A 17,191-nucleotide genomic window follows, 5' to 3' on the forward strand; every position below is an offset into this window, starting at 1 on the left:
TTATTTTAATCTTCAATAATTAACATTAATAATAGTTAAATCGTTTAAAATAAAGTTATACCTATTATCTTCTCAAACTTTGCTAATATTGACGTTTAAAGTGAAGGGTACCCCTCTTGCCCGCTTTTTTCAAATTTGGGGTATATATACGATTCGTTTCCATTATAATAGTAAGGAAAAAGCGCAATTGCGAAAACCTTTGGTGGCGATCCCACCTTAGGGAGGCTAGACGTTTCTCGTAACCCTAGCTGATCGCCGCGTATATCCTAAAACCAAACGATGATAATGGAGTAGAAGCCAATGATACAGATTGGTGTCTATGTGGAATTGACGGAAGACCAGTGGATGGTGGTGTTAGAAGCCAGTGTAAGTGCAGACTGGTGTCAATGTTGGGATTGACAAAGAACAGAAGATGGTGGTGATTAGAAGCCAGTAAGAACAGACTGGTGTCCGTGTGGGATGGACAAAGACCAGAAGATGGTGGTGTGAGAACTCGAGTAGAGGAGCCATTTCCGTGACTGTGAAAGCAGTTCGGAAATGGCGAACTCGTTTGCTCCGATACGCAAGATGCGAACGCGGTCACGTGGGTGTAACAACAGACAGACAGACACACAGACAGACACACACACACACACACAGACACACACACAGACACGGCCGTTACAGAACCTCTCCTGGACTACGTCACACGGAGAGGTAAAAAGGCTTCTCTAGTATGGCAACAAGTGAGTAGCTCTATGGAGCATAGAGTTCCGAGAGGTATTTTGTGTTGTACTATAGCTAAATGTTCAAGGAAAACGTTTAAAAGCGTGTCAGTATGGCCGAGTGGTCTAAGGCGTCAGATTTAAGCTCTGATCCTCGTATGAGGGCGTGGGTTCGAACCGCACTTCTGACAACGATTTGTTTTACTTTAAACACATATGTATCTCATGCTCAGGAAAGGCTTCTCTAGTATGGCTACATGTGAGTAGCTTTATGGAGCATAGAATTCCTAAAGGTATTTCGGGGTGGTACTATAGCTTCATTTTCAAGGAAAACGTGTAAAAGCGTGTCAGGATTGCCGAGTGGTCTAAGGCGTCAGATTTAAGCTCTGATCCTCGTATGAGGGCGTGGGTTCGAACCCCACTTCTGACAACGATTTGTTTTACTTTAATAACATGTATCTCATGCTCAGGAAAGGCTTCTCTAGTATGGCAACACGTGAGTAGCTTTATGGAGCATAGAATTCCGAGAGGTATTTCGGGGTGGTACTATAGCTTCATTTTAAAGGAAAACGTTTAAATGATTGTCAGGATGGCCGAGTGGTCTAAGGCGTCAGATTTAAGCTCTGATCCGCGTATGAGGGTGTGGGTTCGAACCCCTCTTCTGACAACGATTTGTTTTACTTTAATAACATGTATCTCATGCTCAGGAAAGGCTTCTCTAGTATGGCAACAAGTGAGTAGCTTTATGGAGCATAGAATTCCGAGAGGTATTTTGGTGTTGTAATATAGCTTCATTTTCAAGGAAAACGTTTAAAAGCGTGTCAGGATGGCCGAGTGGTCTGAGGCGTCAGATTTAAGCTCTGATTCTCGTATGAGGGCGTGGGTTCGAACCCTTCTTCTGACAACGATTTGTTTCATTTTAATAACATGTATTTCATGATCAGAAAAGGCTTCTCTAGTATGGCAACAAGTGAGTAGCTCTATGGAGCATAGAGTTCCGAGAGGTATTTCGGGGTGTTACTTTAGCTTCATTTTCACGGAAGACGTTCAAAATCGTGTCAGGATGGCCGAGTGGTCAAAGGCGTCAGATTTAAGCTCTGATCCTCGTATGAGGGCGTGGGTTCGAACCCTTCTTCTGACAACGATTTGTTTTACTTTAATAACATATGTATCTCATGCTCATGAAAGGCTTCTCTAGTATGGCAACATGTGAGTAGCTTTATGGAGCATAGAATTCCTAGAGGTATTTCGGGGTGGTACTATAGCTTCTGTTCAAGGAAAACGTTTAAAAGCGTGTCATGATGGCCGAGTGGTCTAAGGCGTAAGATTTAAGCTCTGATCCTCGTATGAGGGCGTGGGTTCGAACCCCACTTCTGACAACGATTTGTTTCATTTTAATAACATGTATCTCATGATCAGAAAAGGCTTCTCTAGTATGGCAACAAGTGAGTAGCTCTATGGAGCATAGAGTTCCGAGAGGTATTATGGTGTTGTACTATAGCTAAATGTTCAAGGAAAACGTTTAAAAGCGTGTCAGGATGACCGAGTGGTCTAAGGCGTCAGATTATGCTCTGATCCTCATATGAGGGCGTAGGTTCGAACCCCTCTTCTGAAAACGATTTGTTTCATTTTAGTAACATGTATCTCATGATCAGAAAAGGCTTCTCTAGTATGGCAACAAGTGAGTAGCTCTAAGGAGCATAGAGTTCCGAGAGGTATTTTGGTGTTGTAATATAGCCACATTTTAAGGAAAACCTCGAAAAGCGTGTCAGGATGGCCGAGTGGTCTAAGGCGTCAGATTTAAGCTCTGATCCTCGTATGAGGGCGTGGGTTCGAACCCCACTTCTGCCATCGATTTGTTTTACTTTAATAACATGTATCTCATGCTCAAGAAAGGCTTCTCTAGTATGGCAACATGTGAGTAGCTTTATGGAGCATAGAATTCCTAGAGGTATTTCGGGGTGGTACTATAGCTTCATTTTCAAGGAAAACGTTTAACAGCGTGTCAGGATGGCCGAGTGGTCTAAGGCGTCAGATTTAAGCTCCGATCCTCGTATGAGGGCGTGGGTTCGAACCCCAATTCTGCCATCGATTTGTTTTACTTTAATAACATGGATCTCATGATCAGAAAAGGCTTCTCTAGTATGGCAACAAGTGAGTAGCTCTATGGAGCATAGAGTTCCGAGAGGTATTTTGGTGTTGTACTATAGCTTCATTTTCAAGGAAAACCTTGAAAAGCGTGTCAGGATGGCCGAGTGGTCTAAGGCGTCAGATTTAAGCTCTGATCCTCGTATGAGGGCGTGGGTTCGAACCCCACTTCTGACAGCGATTTGTTTTACTTTAATAATATGTATCTCATGCTCAGGAAAGGCTTCTCTAGTATGGCAACAAGTGAGTACCTTTATGGAGCATAGAATTCCGAGAGGTATTTCGGGGTGGTACTATAGCTTCATTTTCAAGGAAAACGTTTAAAAGCGTGTCAGGATGGCCGAGTGGTATAAGGCGTCAGATTTAACCTCTGATCCGCGTGTGAGGGTGTGGGTTCGAACCCCTCTTCTGACAACGATTTGATTCATTTTGATTACATGGATCTCATGATCAGAAAAGGCAACAAAATTGTAGCTCTATGGAGCATAGAGTTCCGAGAGGTATTTTGGTGTTGTAATATATCTACATTTTCAAGGAAAACCTTGAAAAGCTTGTCAGGATGGCTGAGTGGTCTAAGGCGTCAGATTTAAGCTCTGATCCTCGTATGAGGGCGTGGGTTCGAACCCCTCTTCTGACAACGATTTGTTTCATTTTAATAACATGTATCTCATGATCAGACAAGTTGGGAAAACCAAAATATTACCTCTCCGTGTCAAGAAGATTATATAATCTTAAGTATCCAATAAAAACGTTATTATGTTTCTGAGTTGGGGTCTCCCATTTTTGTTGTTGTTTTGAAAAATATATCGCAATGCACGGGCCTTGATAGATATAGGAGGCAATGAATGAAATATATCACAATGCACGGGCCTTGATAGATATAGGAGGCAATGAAGGAAATATATCGCATGCACGGGCCTTGGTAGATATAGGAGGCAATGATAATCTCACTCTTTGCACGAGAGGTTTATCTTTAATATTTAAATAAATATAATTATTTTTAATTATTTTAATCTTCAATAATTAACATTAATAATAGTTAAATCGTTTAAAATAAAGTTATACCTATTATCTTCTCAAACTATGCTAATATTGACGTTTAAAGTGAAGGGTACCCCTCTTGCCCGCTTTTTTCAAATTTGGGGTATATATACGATTCGTTTCCATTATAATAGTAAGGAAAAAGCGCAATTGCGAAAACCTTTGGTGGCGATCCCACCTTAGGGAGGCTAGACGTTTCTCGTAACCCTAGCTGATCGCCGCGTATATCCTAAAACCAAACGATGATAATGGAGTAGAAGCCAATGATACAGATTGGTGTCTATGTGGAATTGACGGAAGACCAGTGGATGGTGGTGTTAGAAGCCAGTGTAAGTGCAGACTGGTGTCAATGTTGGGATTGACAAAGAACAGAAGATGGTGGTGATTAGAAGCCAGTAAGAACAGACTGGTGTCCGTGTGGGATGGACAAAGACCAGAAGATGGTGGTGTGAGAACTCGAGTAGAGGAGCCATTTCCGTGACTGTGAAAGCAGTTCGGAAATGGCGAACACGTTTGCTCCGATACGCAAGATGCGAACGCGGTCACGTGGGTGTAACAACAGACAGACAGACACACACACACACAGACACACACACAGACACGGCCGTTACAGAACCTCTCCTGGACTACGTCACACGGAGAGGTAAAAAGGCTTCTCTAGTATGGCAACAAGTGAGTAGCTCTATGGAGCATAGAGTTCCGAGAGGTATTTTGTGTTGTACTATAGCTAAATGTTCAAGGAAAACGTTTAAAAGCGTGTCAGTATGGCCGAGTGGTCTAAGGCGTCAGATTTAAGCTCTGATCCTCGTATGAGGGCGTGGGTTCGAACCGCACTTCTGACAACGATTTGTTTTACTTTAATAACATGTATCTCATGCTCAGGAAAGGCTTCTCTAGTATGGCAACACGTGAGTAGCTTTATGGAGCATAGAATTCCGAGAGGTATTTCGGGGTGGTACTATAGCTTCATTTTCAAGGAAAACGTTTAAATGATTGTCAGGATGGCCGAGTGGTCTAAGGCGTCAGATTTAAGCTCTGATCCGCGTATGAGGGTGTGGGTTCGAACCCCTCTTCTGACAACGATTTGTTTTACTTTAATAACATGTATCTCATGCTCAGGAAAGGCTTCTCTAGTATGGCAACAAGTGAGTAGCTTTATGGAGCATAGAATTCCGAGAGGTATTTTGGTGTTGTAATATAGCTTCATTTTCAAGGAAAACGTTTAAAAGCGTGTCAGGATGGCCGAGTGGTCTGAGGCGTCAGATTTAAGCTCTGATCCTCGTATGAGGGCGTGGGTTCGAACCCCACGTCTGACAACGATTTGTTTTACTTTAATAACATGTATCTCATGCTCAGGAAAGGCTTCTCTAGTATGGCAACAAGAGAGTAGCTTTATGGAGCATAGAATTCCGAGAGGTATTTCGGGGTGGTACTATAGCTTCATTTTCAAGGAAAACGTTTAAAAGCGTGTCAGGATGGCCGAGTGGTCTAAGGCGTCAGATTTAAGCTCTGATCCGCGTATGAGGGTGTGGGTTCGAACCCCTCTTCTGACAACGATTTGTTTCATTTTAATAACTTGTATCTCATGCTCAGGAAAAGCCTCTCTAGTATGGCAACAAGTGAGTAGCTTTATGGAGCATACAATTCCGAGAGGTGTTTCGGGGTTGTACTATAGCTTCATTTTCACGGAAAACGTTCAAGAGCGTGTCAAGATGGCCGAGTGGTCTAAGGCGTCAGATTTAAGCTGTGATCCTCGTATGAGGGCGTGGGTTCGAACCCCGCTTCTGACAACGATTTGTTTCATTTTAATAACATGTATCTCATGATCAGAAAAGGCTTCTCTATTATGGCAACATGTGAGTAGCTTTATGGAGCATAGAATTCCGAGAGGTATTTCGGGGTGGTACTATAGCTACATTTTCACGGAAAACGTTCAAAATCGTGTCAGGATGGCCGAGTGGTCAAAGGCGTCAGATTTAAGCTCTGATCCTCGTATGAGGGCGTGGGTTCGAACCCCACTTCTGACAACGATTTGTTCATTTTAATAACTTGTATCTCATGCTCAGGAAAAGCCTCTCTAGTATGGCAACAAGTGAGTAGCTCTTTGGAGCATGGAGTTCCGAGAGGTATTTTGGTGTTGTACTATAGCTACATTTTCAAGGAAAACTTTGAAAAGCGTGTCAGGATGGCCGAGTGGTCTAAGGCGTCAGATTTAAGCTCTGATCCTCGTATGAGGGCGTGGGTTCGAACCCCACTTCTGACTGCGATTTGTTTTACTTTAATAATATGTATCTCATGCTCAGGAAAGGCTTCTCTAGTATGGCAACAAGTGAGTACCTTTATGGAGCATAGAATTCCGAGAGGTATTTCGGGGTGGTACTATAGCTTCATTTTCAAGGAAAACGTTTAAAAGCGTGTCAGGATGGCCGAGTGGTCTAAGGCGTCAGATTTAACCTCTGATCCGCGTGTGAGTGTGTGGGTTCGAACCCCTCTTCTGACAACGATTTGATTCATTTTAATTACATGGATCTCATGATCAGAAAAGGCAACAAAAGTGTAGCTCTATGGAGCATAGAGTTCCGAGAGATATTTTGGTGTTGTAATATAGCTACATTTTCAAGGAAAACCTTGAAAAGCGTGTCAGGATGGCTGAGTGGTCTAAGGCGTCAAATTTAAGCTCTGATCCTCGTATGAGGGCGTGGGTTCGAACCCTTCTTCTGACAACGATTTGTTTCGTTTTAATAACTTGTATCTCATGCTCATGACAAGTTGGGAAAACCAAAATATTACCTCTCCGAGGAGGACTACTTACAAACTTACTTACCCAGATATGGAAATGTTTCTTTTTTTAAGAACAAATACTGAAGTTAAAATTTATGAAATATTAAAGCAGTATACAAAGCATAGCAAATATACTGTAAATCAGACGACATTTTACATCCAATAAGGATATACTTGTACACATTAAAATCATCCGATGGGGGAAAAACGGGAAATGAAGAGAAATGAAGAGCTAAACCTTTGGAGGGATATTACCTTTACGTTTTTGTAAAGGCCGAATTTTCTACTCCTCAACTGTATACCCTCTATGTTCAAAGCCATATTCACAACAGGGTTGCCATGTAAACACTATCCTCTCGTTTCACCTCAACGATTTTCTTAGTTTGTCAACATGACTGTTAACGTTACATAACACCAAAGCTTATTTCTGGCTACACACACTGGAAGTAAATGCGCACCATAAATAGCATGAAAACACGAAGCTATAATCCGATCACGATCAGACCTTTAACTGGTCTGGGCTGCGTCCAGCAGAGCTCCCCAAAATGACAGCGGATTTTGGAAAACGGTTACCGGTGAGATCTGTCGTCATAGCTTTTTTCCGGTCATCGGTGTTTTAAAAATGACGCTAGCGCAATAAAGCGTGCAAGGTACCAAGGCTTAACAAAAATTGTATGATAACATATTTAAAGAGATAGATAACAACGTCTTTTATAATTAAAATTAGAAAGTAACATGTCTCTTAAAATTCTCGCGTCATCAAATGGTTTCACGCCAATTAAATAGCTATAGTCCCATCAGAATCAGCAAGAGCTATTTGTATTAATTCCTCCATGTTTTTTCGCCAAGCTGAGAACTACGCGTTTTACGTCACGTTTTCCCAAAACCCGACTATTTTCTTTGAAGACCGCGCTGGCTCAGCGCTGAGCACCGTGACGTCAAATTCAAAAGCAAAATCCCGTCCTGTACGACACTGCTAACAGCGCTGAGCTCTGCTGAACGCGGCCCAGATATCCACCATGATTATAAAACCTAAGCCTAATTATTTAACAGTGTATTTAACTTTCGGCTCACTCTGAACCGTTAATGTCTCTGCATTACAGAAACGAAAACCAAACCCAAGCGTTTGCTTTTGGGTTCACTAGGCCTATTGACAAATAAAAGTACATTTGACCAATATCGTTGAGTTCGTTTTGAAATCACTATAGAAAGGATTATGCTATAAACAGATGTAGTATAGCTTAAGTAATATATAAACATCCATTTCAAATAACAATATTAAAAAACATTCTTGGAATATCAAAATGAAACAGAGCTTTAAAGCTACAAAAGTACTAAATGCATCGTAATTACGAAAAAGATTTCCACATATTCACTTTATATTATGAAAAAGTGAATATTAAGGTTCTGTAGGATTTCTTAACACATCAAAACAAAGCGAACTGCTAACTCGGCGCACTAGTGTGACAACGGACAGACACACACAGACAAAAAAATAGACTGCTTTTTAACTCTTTCCGTTTTCATTTTGAGTTTAGAAACAAGATTATCTTAAATATTAAAATAAATATAATTAATATTAAATATTTTCTTCGTTAGTTGTTCGCCTTATTGAGCGTTACATCGTCTTGATAAAGAACAATTAAACATTCTTGAGAGACTTGACTAATATTGGCGTTTAAAATGAAGCATACGCCGGTTGCTTCACCTTATTCTAATAGGTAGTATATAAGGATTTCGAATCGCAGCTATGGATAAGAACAGCGCAATTGCGTGAACCTTTGGTGGAAGCCCCGCCATTGGGAGGCCGGACGTTTCTCGTAACCCTGGCCGATCGCCGCGTATGTCTTAACCTTAAGGATGATGATGGAGTAGAAGCCAGGTGTGCAGACTGGTGTCCATGTGGGATGGACAAAAACTATGACCAGAAGATGGTGGTGTAGAAGCCAGGTGTACAGACTGGTGTCCATGTGGGATGGACAAAAACAATGACCAGAAGATGGTGGTGTAGAAGCCAGGTGTACAGACTGGTGTCCATGTGGGATGGACAAAAACAATGACCAGAAGATGGTGGTGTAGAAGCCAGGTGTACAGACTGGTGTCCATGTGGGATGGACAAAAACAAAGACGAGAAGATGGTGGTGTAGAAGCCAGGTGTACAGACTGGTGTCCATGTGGGATGGACAAAAACAAAGACCAGAAGATGGTGGTGTTAGAAGCCAGTAAGTACAGACTGGTGTCTTTGTGGGATGGACAAAAGCAACGCCCAGAAGGTGGTGGTGTTAGAAGCCAGTGAATACAGATTGGTGTTCATGTGGAATGGACAATTGACTAGTCAGATGAAATAGTAGTGGCCAGTTGAATTGTGGATAGCCTCAAGTTTTGAATTTTCCGGGAACTGTGAATGCGGTCCGGAAATGGCGAACACATTTGCTTCGATTCGGAAACTGCGAACGCGGTCCCCTGGGGTGTAAGTCAATAACAACAGCCTGACACACACACACACACACACACACACACACACACACACACACAGACATGCCTGTCGATTTTAGAACCTCTCCGTGACATACGTCACTCGGAGAGGTAAAAAGCCTCTCTAGTATGGCAACAAGTGAGTAGCTTTATGGAGCATAGAATTCCGAGAGGTGTTTCGGGGTTGTACTATAGCTTCATTTTCACGGAAAACGTTCAATAGCGTGTCATGATGGCCGAGTGGTCTAAGGCGTCAGATTTAAGCTGTGATCCTCGTATGAGGGCGTGGGTTCGAACTTTCTTCTGACAACGATTTGTTTCATTTTAATAACATGTATTTCGTGATCAGAAAAGGCTTCTCTAGTATGGCAACAAGTGAGTAGCTCTATGGAGCATAGAGTTCCGAGAGGTATTTCGGGGTGGTACTATAGCTACATTTTCACGGAAAACGTTCAAAATCGTGTCAGGATGGCCGAGTGGTCAAAGGCGTCAGATTTAAGCTGTGATCCTCGTATGAGGGCGTGGGTTCGAACCCCGCTTCTGACAACGATTTGTTTCATTTTAATAACATGTATCTCATGATCAGAAAAGGCTTCTCTATTATGGCAACATGTGAGTAGCTTTATGGAGCATAGAATTCCGAGAGGTATTTCGGGGTGGTACTATAGCTACATTTTCACGGAAAACGTTCAAAATCGTGTCAGGATGGCCGAGTGGTCAAAGGCGTCAGATTTAAGCTCTGATCCTCGTATGAGGGCGTGGGTTCGAACCCCACTTCTGACAACGATTTGTTCATTTTAATAACTTGTATCTCATGCTCAGGAAAAGCCTCTCTAGTATGGCAACAAGTGAGTAGCTCTTTGGAGCATGGAGTTCCGAGAGGTATTTTGGTGTTGTACTATAGCTACATTTTCAAGGAAAACTTTGAAAAGCGTGTCAGGATGGCCGAGTGGTCTAAGGCGTCAGATTTAAGCTCTGATCCTCGTATGAGGGCGTGGGTTCGAACCCCACGTCTGACAACGATTTGTTTTACTTTAATAACATGTATCTCATGCTCAGGAAAGGCTTCTCTAGTATGGCAACAAGTGAGTAGCTTTATGGAGCATAGAATTCCGAGAGGTATTTCGGGGTGGTACTATAGCTTCATTTTCAAGGAAAACGTTTAAAAGCGTGTCAGGATGGCCGAGTGGTCTAAGGCGTCAGATTTAAGCTCTGATCCGCGTATGAGGGTGTGGGTTCGAACCCCTCTTCTGACAACGATTTGTTTCATTTTAATAACTTGTATCTCATGCTCAGGAAAAGCCTCTCTAGTATGGCAACAAGTGAGTAGCTTTATGGAGCATAGAATTCCGAGAGGTGTTTCGGGGTTGTACTATAGCTTCATTTTCACGGAAAACGTTCAAGAGCGTGTCAAGATGGCCGAGTGGTCTAAGGCGTCAGATTTAAGCTGTGATCCTCGTATGAGGGCGTGGGTTCGAACCCCTCTTCTGACAACGATTTGTTTCATTTTAATAACATGTATCTCATGATCAGAAAAGGCTTCTCTATTATGGCAACATGTGAGTAGCTTTATGGAGCATAGAATTCCGAGAGGTATTTCGGGGTGGTACTATAGCTACATTTTCAAGGAAAACTTTGAAAAGCGTGTCAGGATGGCCGAGTGGTCTAAGGCGTCAGATTTAAACTCTGATCCTCGTATGAGGGCGTGGGTTCGAACCCCACTTCTGCCTGCGATTTGTTTTACTTTAATAATATGTATCTCATGCTCAGGAAAGGCTTTTCAAGTATGGCAACATGTGAGTAGCTTTATGGAGCATAGATTTCCTAGAGGTATTTCGGGGTGGTACTATAGCTTCATTTTCAAGGAAAACGTTTAAAAGCGTGTCAGGATGGCCGAGTGGTCTAAGGCGTAAGATTTAAGCTCTGATCCTCGTATGAGGGCGTGGGTTCGAACCCCACTTCTGACAACGATTTGTTTCATTTTAATAACATGTATCTCATGATCAGAAAAGGCTTCTCTAGTATGGCAACAAGTGAGTAGCTCTATGGAGCATAGAGTTCCGAGAGGTATTTTGGTGTTGTACTATAGCTACATTTTCAAGGAAAACTTTGAAAAGCGTGTCAGGATGGCCGAGTGGTCTAAGGCGTCAGATTTAAGCTCTGATCCTCGTATGAGGGCGTGGGTTCGAACCCCACGTCTGACAACGATTTGTTTTACTTTAATAACATGTATCTCATGCTCAGGAAAGGCTTCTCTAGTATGGCAACAAGTGAGTAGCTTTATGGAGCATAGAATTCCGAGAGGTATTTCGGGGTGGTACTATAGCTTCATTTTCAAGGAAAACGTTTAAAAGCGTGTCAGGATGGCCGAGTGGTTTAAGGCGTCAGATTTAAGCTCTGATCCGCGTATGAGGGTGTGGGTTCGAACCCCTCTTCTGACAACGATTTGTTTCATTTTAATAACTTGTATCTCATGCTCAGGAAAAGCCTCTCTAGTATGGCAACAAGTGAGTAGCTTTATGGAGCATAGAATTCCGAGAGGTGTTTCGGGGTTGTACTATAGCTTCATTTTCACGGAAAACGTTCAAGAGCGTGTCAAGATGGCCGAGTGGTCTAAGGCGTCAGATTTAAGCTGTGATCCTCGTATGAGGGCGTGGGTTCGAACCCCTCTTCTGACAACGATTTGTTTCATTTTAATAACATGTATCTCATGATCAGAAAAGGCTTCTCTATTATGGCAACATGTGAGTAGCTTTATGGAGCATAGAATTCCGAGAGGTATTTCGGGGTGGTACTATAGCTACATTTTCAAGGAAAACTTTGAAAAGCGTGTCAGGATGGCCGAGTGGTCTAAGGCGTCAGATTTAAACTCTGATCCTCGTATGAGGGCGTGGGTTCGAACCCCACTTCTGACTGCGATTTGTTTTACTTTAATAATATGTATCTCATGCTCAGGAAAGGCTTTTCAAGTATGGCAACATGTGAGTAGCTTTATGGAGCATAGATTTCCTAGAGGTATTTCGGGGTGGTACTATAGCTTCATTTTCAAGGAAAACGTTTAAGAGCGTGTCAGGATGGCCGAGTGGTCTAAGGCGTAAGATTTAAGCTCTGATCCTCGTATGAGGGCGTGGGTTCGAACCCCACTTCTGACAACGATTTGTTTCATTTTAATAACATGTATCTCATGATCAGAAAAGGCTTCTCTAGTATGGCAACAAGTGAGTAGCTCTATGGAGCATAGAGTTCCGAGAGGTATTTTGGTGTTGTACTATAGCTAAATGTTCAAGGAAAACGTTTAAAAGCGTGTCAGTATGGCCGAGTGGTCTAAGGCGTCAGATTTAAGCTCCGATCCTCGTATGAGGGCGTGGGTTAGAACCCTTCTTCTGACAACGATTTGTTTCATTTTAATAACATGTATTTCATGATCAGAAAAGGCTTCTCTAGTATGGCAACAAGTGAGTAGCTCTATGGAGCATAGAGTTCCGAGAGGTATTTTGGTGTTGTACTATAGCTAAATGTTCAAGGAAAACGTTTAAAAGCGTGTCAGTATGGCCGAGTGGTCTAAGGCGTCAGATTTAAGCTCTGATCCTCGTATGAGGGCGTGGGTTCGAACCCCACTTCTGACAACGATTTGTTTCATTTTAATAACATGTATCTCATGATCAGAAAAGGCTTCTCTAGTATGGCAACAAGTGAGTAGCTCTAAGGAGCATAGAGTTCCGAGAGGTATTTTGGTGTTGTAATATAGCTACATTTCAAGGAAAACCTCGGAAAGCGTGTCAGGATGGCCGAGTGGTCTAAGGCGTCAGATTTAAGCTCTGATCCTCGTATGAGGGCGTGGGTTCGAACCCCACTTCTGCCATCGATTTGTTTCATTTTAATAACATGTATCTCATGATCAGAAAAGGCTTCTCTAGTATGGCAACAAGTGAGTAGCTCTAAGGAGCATAGAGTTCCGAGAGGTATTTTGGTGTTGTAATATAGCTACATTTCAAGGAAAAACTCGAAAAGCGTGTCAGGATGGCCGAGTGGTCTAAGGCGTCAGATTTAAGCTCTGATCCTCGTATGAGGGCGTGGGTTCGAACCCCACTTCTGCCATCGATTTGTTTTACTTTAATAACATGTATCTCATGCTCAAGAAAGGCTTCTCTAGTATGGCAACATGTGAGTAGCTTTATGGAGCATAGAATTCCTAGAGGTATTTCGGGGTGGTACTATAGCTTCATTTCAAGGAAAACGTTTAACAGCGTGTCAGGATGGCCGAGTGGTCTAAGGCGTCAGATTTAAGCTCCGATCCTCGTATGAGGGCGTGGGTTCGAACCCTTCTTCTGACAACGATTTGTTTTACTTTAATAATATGTATCTCATGCTCAGGAAAGGCTTCTCTAGTATGGCAACAAGTGAGTACCTTTATGGAGCATAGAATTCCGAGAGGTATTTCGGGGTGGTACTATAGCTACATTTTCAAGGAAAACGTTTAAAAGTGTGTCAGGATGGCCGAGTGGTCTAAGGCGTCAGATTTAACCTCTGATCCTCGTATGAGGGCGTGGGTTCGAACCCCACTTCTGACAACGATTTGTTTCATTTTAATAACATGTATCTCATGATCAGAAAAGGCTTCTCTAGTATGGCAACAAGTGAGTAGCTCTAAGGAGCATAGAGTTCCGAGAGGTATTTTGGTGTTGTAATATAGCTACATTTCAAGGAAAACCTCGAAAAGCGTGTCAGGATGGCCGAGTGGTCTAAGGCGTCAGATGTAAGCTCTGATCCTCGTATGAGGGCGTGGGTTCGAACCCCACTTCTGCCATCGATTTGTTTTACTTTAATAACATGTATCTCATGCTCAAGAAAGGCTTCTCTAGTATGGCAACATGTGAGTAGCTTTATGGAGCATAGAATTCCTAGAGGTATTTCGGGGTGGTACTATAGCTTCATTTCAAGGAAAACGTTTAACAGCGTGTCAGGATGGCCGAGTGGTCTAAGGCGTCAGATTTAAGCTCCGATCCTCGTATGAGGGCGTGGGTTCGAACCCTTCTTCTGACAACGATTTGTTTTACTTTAATAATATGTATCTCATGCTCAGGAAAGGCTTCTCTAGTATGGCAACAAGTGAGTACCTTTATGGAGCATAGAATTCCGAGAGGTATTTCGGGGTGGTACTATAGCTACATTTTCAAGGAAAACGTTTAAAAGTGTGTCAGGATGGCCGAGTGGTCTAAGGCGTCAGATTTAACCTCTGATCCGCGTGTGAGGGTGTGGGTTCGAACCCCTCTTCTGACAACGATTTGATTCATTTTGATTACATGGATCTCATGATCAGAAAAGTCAACAAAATTGTAGCTCTATGCTCTATGGAGCATAGAGTTCCGAGAGGTATTTTGGTGTTGTAATATAGCTACATTTTCAAGGAAAACCTTGAAAAGCTTGTCAGGATGGCTGAGTGGTCTAAGGCTTCAGATTTAAGCTCTGATCCTCGTGGGTTCGAACCCTTCTTCTGACAACGATTTGTTTCATTTTAATAACATGTATTTCATGATCAGAAAAGGCTTCTCTAGTATGGCAACAAGTGAGTAGCTCTATGGAGCATAGAGTTCCGAGAGGTATTTCGGGGTGTTACTATAGCTTCATTTTCACGGAAAACGTTCAAAATCGTGTCAGGATGGCCGAGTGGTCAAAGGCATCAGATTTAAGCTCTGATCCTCGTATGAGGGCGTGGGTTCGAACCCTTCTTCTGATAACGATTTGTTTTACTTTAATAACATATGTATCTCATGCTCAGGAAAGGCTTCTCTAGTATGGCAACATGTGAGTAGCTTTATGGAGCATAGAATTCCGAGAGGTGTTTCGGGGTTGTACTATAGCTTCATTTTCACGGAAAACGTTCAATAGCGTGTCATGATGGCCGAGTGGTCTAAGGCGTCAGATTTAAGCTGTGATCCTCGTATGAGGGCGTGGGTTCGAACCCTTCTTCTGACAACGATTTGTTTCATTTTAATAACATGTATTTCATGATCAGAAAAGGCTTCTCTAGTATGGCAACAAGTGAGTAGCTCTATGGAGCATAGAGTTCCGAGAGGTATTTTGGTGTTGTAATATAGCTACATTTTCAAGGAAAACTTTGAAAAGCGTGTCAGTATGGCCGAGTGGTCTAAGGCGTCAGATTTAAGCTCTGATCCTCGTATGAGGGCGTGGGTTCGAACCCTTCTTCTGACAACGATTTGTTTCATTTTAATAACATGTATCTCATGCTCAGGAAAGGCTTCTCTAGTATGGCAACAAGTGAGTAGCTTTATGGAGCATAGAATTCCGAGAGGTATTTTGGTGTTGTAATATAGCTTCATTTTCAAGGAAAACGTTTAAAAGCGTGTCAGGATGGCCGAGTGGTCTAAGGCGTCAGATTTAAGCTCTGATCCTCGTATGAGGGCGTGGGTTCGAACCCCACGTCTGACAACGATTTGTTTTACTTTAATAACATGTATCTCATGCTCAGGAAAGGCTTCTCTAGTATGGCAACAAGTGAGTAGCTTTATGGAGCATAGAATTCCGAGAGGTATTTCGGGGTGGTACTATAGCTTCATTTTCAAGGAAAACGTTTGAAAGCGTGTCAGGATGGCCGAGTGGTCTAAGGCGTCAGATTTAAGCTCTGATCCGCGTATGAGGGTGTGGGTTCGAACCACTCTTCTGACAACGATTTGTTTCATTTTAATAACTTGTATCTCATGCTCAGGAAAAGCCTCTCTAGTATGGCAACAAGTGAGTAGCTTTATGGAGCATAGAATTCCGAGGTGTTTCGGGGTTGTACTATAGCTTCATTTTCACGGAAAACGTTCAATAGCGTGTCAAGATGGCCGAGTGGTCTAAGGCGTCAGATTTAAGCTGTGATCCTCGTATGAGGGCGTGGGTTCGAACCCTTCTTCTGACAACGATTTGTTTCATTTTAATAACATGTATTTCATGATCAGAAAAGGCTTCTCTAGTATGGCAACAAGTGAGTAGCTCTATGGAGCATAGAGTTCTGAGAGGTATTTTGGTGTTGTAATATAGCTACATTTTCAAGGAAAACTTTGAAAAGCGTGTCAGTATGGCCGAGTGGTCTAAGGCGTCAGATTTAAGCTCTGATCCTCGTATGAGGGCGTGGGTTCGAACCCTTCTTCTGACAACGATTTGTTTCATTTTAATAACATGTATTTCATGATCAGAAAAGGCTTCTCTAGTATGGCAACAAGTGAGTAGCTTTATGGAGCATAGAATTCCGAGAGGTATTTTGGTGTTGTACTGTAGCTAAATGTTCAAGGAAAACGTTTGAAAGCGTGTCAGGATGGCTGAGTGGTCTAAGGCGTCAAATTTAAGCTCTGATCCTCGTATGAGGGCGTGGGTTCCTACCCTTCTTCTGACAACGATTTGTTTCATTTTAATAACATGTATCTCATGCTCAGGAAAAGCCTCTCTAGTATGGCAACAAGTGAGTAGCTTTATGGAGCATAGAATTCCGAGAGGTGTTTCGGGGTTGTACTATAGCTTCATTTTCACGGAAAACGTTCAATAGCGTGTCAAGATGGCCGAGTGGTCTAAGGCGTCAGATTTAAGCTGTGATCCTCGTATGAGGGCGTGGGCTCGAACCCTTCTTCTGACAACGATTTGTTTCATTTTAATAACATGTATTTCATGATCAGAAAAGGCTTCTCTAGTATGGCAACAAGTGAGTAGCTCTATGGAGCATAGAGTTCCGAGAGGTATTTTGGTGTTGTAATATAGCTACATTTTCAAGGAAAACTTTGAAAAGCGTGTCAGTATGGCCGAGTGGTCTAAGGCGTCAGATTTAAGCTCTGATCCTCGTATGAGGGCGTGGGTTCGAACCCCACTTCTGACAACGATTTGTTCATTTTAATAACTTGTATCTCATGCTCAGGAAAAGCCTCTCTAGTATGGCAACAAGTGAGTAGCTCTTTGGAGCATGGAGTTCCGAGAGGTATTTTGGTGTTGTACTATAGCTACATTTTCAAGGAAAACTTAGAAAAGCGTGTCAGGATGGCCGAGTGGTC

The 17,191-nt window shown here is 42.5% G+C and overlaps 16 non-coding genes across 16 annotated transcripts; all 16 read left to right on the forward strand.

Moving 5' to 3' along the window:
- Nucleotides 1-1,050: 1,050 nt before the first annotated feature.
- TRNAL-UAA (transfer RNA leucine (anticodon UAA)) lies at nt 1,051-1,134 on the forward strand. Its single transcript has one exon. It is a non-coding gene; the product is annotated as a tRNA-Leu (tRNA).
- A 1,337-nt stretch (nt 1,135-2,471) lies between these two features.
- TRNAL-UAA (transfer RNA leucine (anticodon UAA)) lies at nt 2,472-2,555 on the forward strand. Its single transcript has one exon. It is a non-coding gene; the product is annotated as a tRNA-Leu (tRNA).
- A 390-nt stretch (nt 2,556-2,945) lies between these two features.
- TRNAL-UAA (transfer RNA leucine (anticodon UAA)) lies at nt 2,946-3,029 on the forward strand. The gene has a single exon. It is a non-coding gene; the product is annotated as a tRNA-Leu (tRNA).
- Nucleotides 3,030-5,836: 2,807 nt separating this feature from the next.
- Nucleotides 5,837-5,920, forward strand: TRNAL-UAA (transfer RNA leucine (anticodon UAA)). Its single transcript has one exon. It is a non-coding gene; the product is annotated as a tRNA-Leu (tRNA).
- Nucleotides 5,921-6,072: 152 nt separating this feature from the next.
- Nucleotides 6,073-6,156, forward strand: TRNAL-UAA (transfer RNA leucine (anticodon UAA)). The gene has a single exon. It is a non-coding gene; the product is annotated as a tRNA-Leu (tRNA).
- A 3,692-nt stretch (nt 6,157-9,848) lies between these two features.
- TRNAL-UAA (transfer RNA leucine (anticodon UAA)) lies at nt 9,849-9,932 on the forward strand. The gene has a single exon. It is a non-coding gene; the product is annotated as a tRNA-Leu (tRNA).
- A 152-nt stretch (nt 9,933-10,084) lies between these two features.
- TRNAL-UAA (transfer RNA leucine (anticodon UAA)) lies at nt 10,085-10,168 on the forward strand. Its single transcript has one exon. It is a non-coding gene; the product is annotated as a tRNA-Leu (tRNA).
- Nucleotides 10,169-10,795: 627 nt separating this feature from the next.
- On the forward strand, nt 10,796-10,879 carry TRNAL-UAA (transfer RNA leucine (anticodon UAA)). Its single transcript has one exon. It is a non-coding gene; the product is annotated as a tRNA-Leu (tRNA).
- Nucleotides 10,880-11,269: 390 nt separating this feature from the next.
- Nucleotides 11,270-11,353, forward strand: TRNAL-UAA (transfer RNA leucine (anticodon UAA)). The gene has a single exon. It is a non-coding gene; the product is annotated as a tRNA-Leu (tRNA).
- Nucleotides 11,354-11,980: 627 nt separating this feature from the next.
- Nucleotides 11,981-12,064, forward strand: TRNAL-UAA (transfer RNA leucine (anticodon UAA)). The gene has a single exon. It is a non-coding gene; the product is annotated as a tRNA-Leu (tRNA).
- A 627-nt stretch (nt 12,065-12,691) lies between these two features.
- On the forward strand, nt 12,692-12,775 carry TRNAL-UAA (transfer RNA leucine (anticodon UAA)). Its single transcript has one exon. It is a non-coding gene; the product is annotated as a tRNA-Leu (tRNA).
- A 152-nt stretch (nt 12,776-12,927) lies between these two features.
- Nucleotides 12,928-13,011, forward strand: TRNAL-UAA (transfer RNA leucine (anticodon UAA)). Its single transcript has one exon. It is a non-coding gene; the product is annotated as a tRNA-Leu (tRNA).
- A 152-nt stretch (nt 13,012-13,163) lies between these two features.
- On the forward strand, nt 13,164-13,247 carry TRNAL-UAA (transfer RNA leucine (anticodon UAA)). The gene has a single exon. It is a non-coding gene; the product is annotated as a tRNA-Leu (tRNA).
- Nucleotides 13,248-13,636: 389 nt separating this feature from the next.
- Nucleotides 13,637-13,720, forward strand: TRNAL-UAA (transfer RNA leucine (anticodon UAA)). The gene has a single exon. It is a non-coding gene; the product is annotated as a tRNA-Leu (tRNA).
- Nucleotides 13,721-15,515: 1,795 nt separating this feature from the next.
- On the forward strand, nt 15,516-15,599 carry TRNAL-UAA (transfer RNA leucine (anticodon UAA)). Its single transcript has one exon. It is a non-coding gene; the product is annotated as a tRNA-Leu (tRNA).
- Nucleotides 15,600-16,935: 1,336 nt separating this feature from the next.
- On the forward strand, nt 16,936-17,019 carry TRNAL-UAA (transfer RNA leucine (anticodon UAA)). Its single transcript has one exon. It is a non-coding gene; the product is annotated as a tRNA-Leu (tRNA).
- Nucleotides 17,020-17,191: the final 172 nt, after the last annotated feature.

This window comes from Phalangium opilio, unplaced genomic scaffold (genome assembly GCF_054372755.1).
Source record: "Phalangium opilio isolate 3A_F unplaced genomic scaffold, DU_Popi_V2 ptg000039l_2, whole genome shotgun sequence".
NCBI lineage: Eukaryota > Metazoa > Arthropoda > Arachnida > Opiliones > Phalangiidae > Phalangium > Phalangium opilio.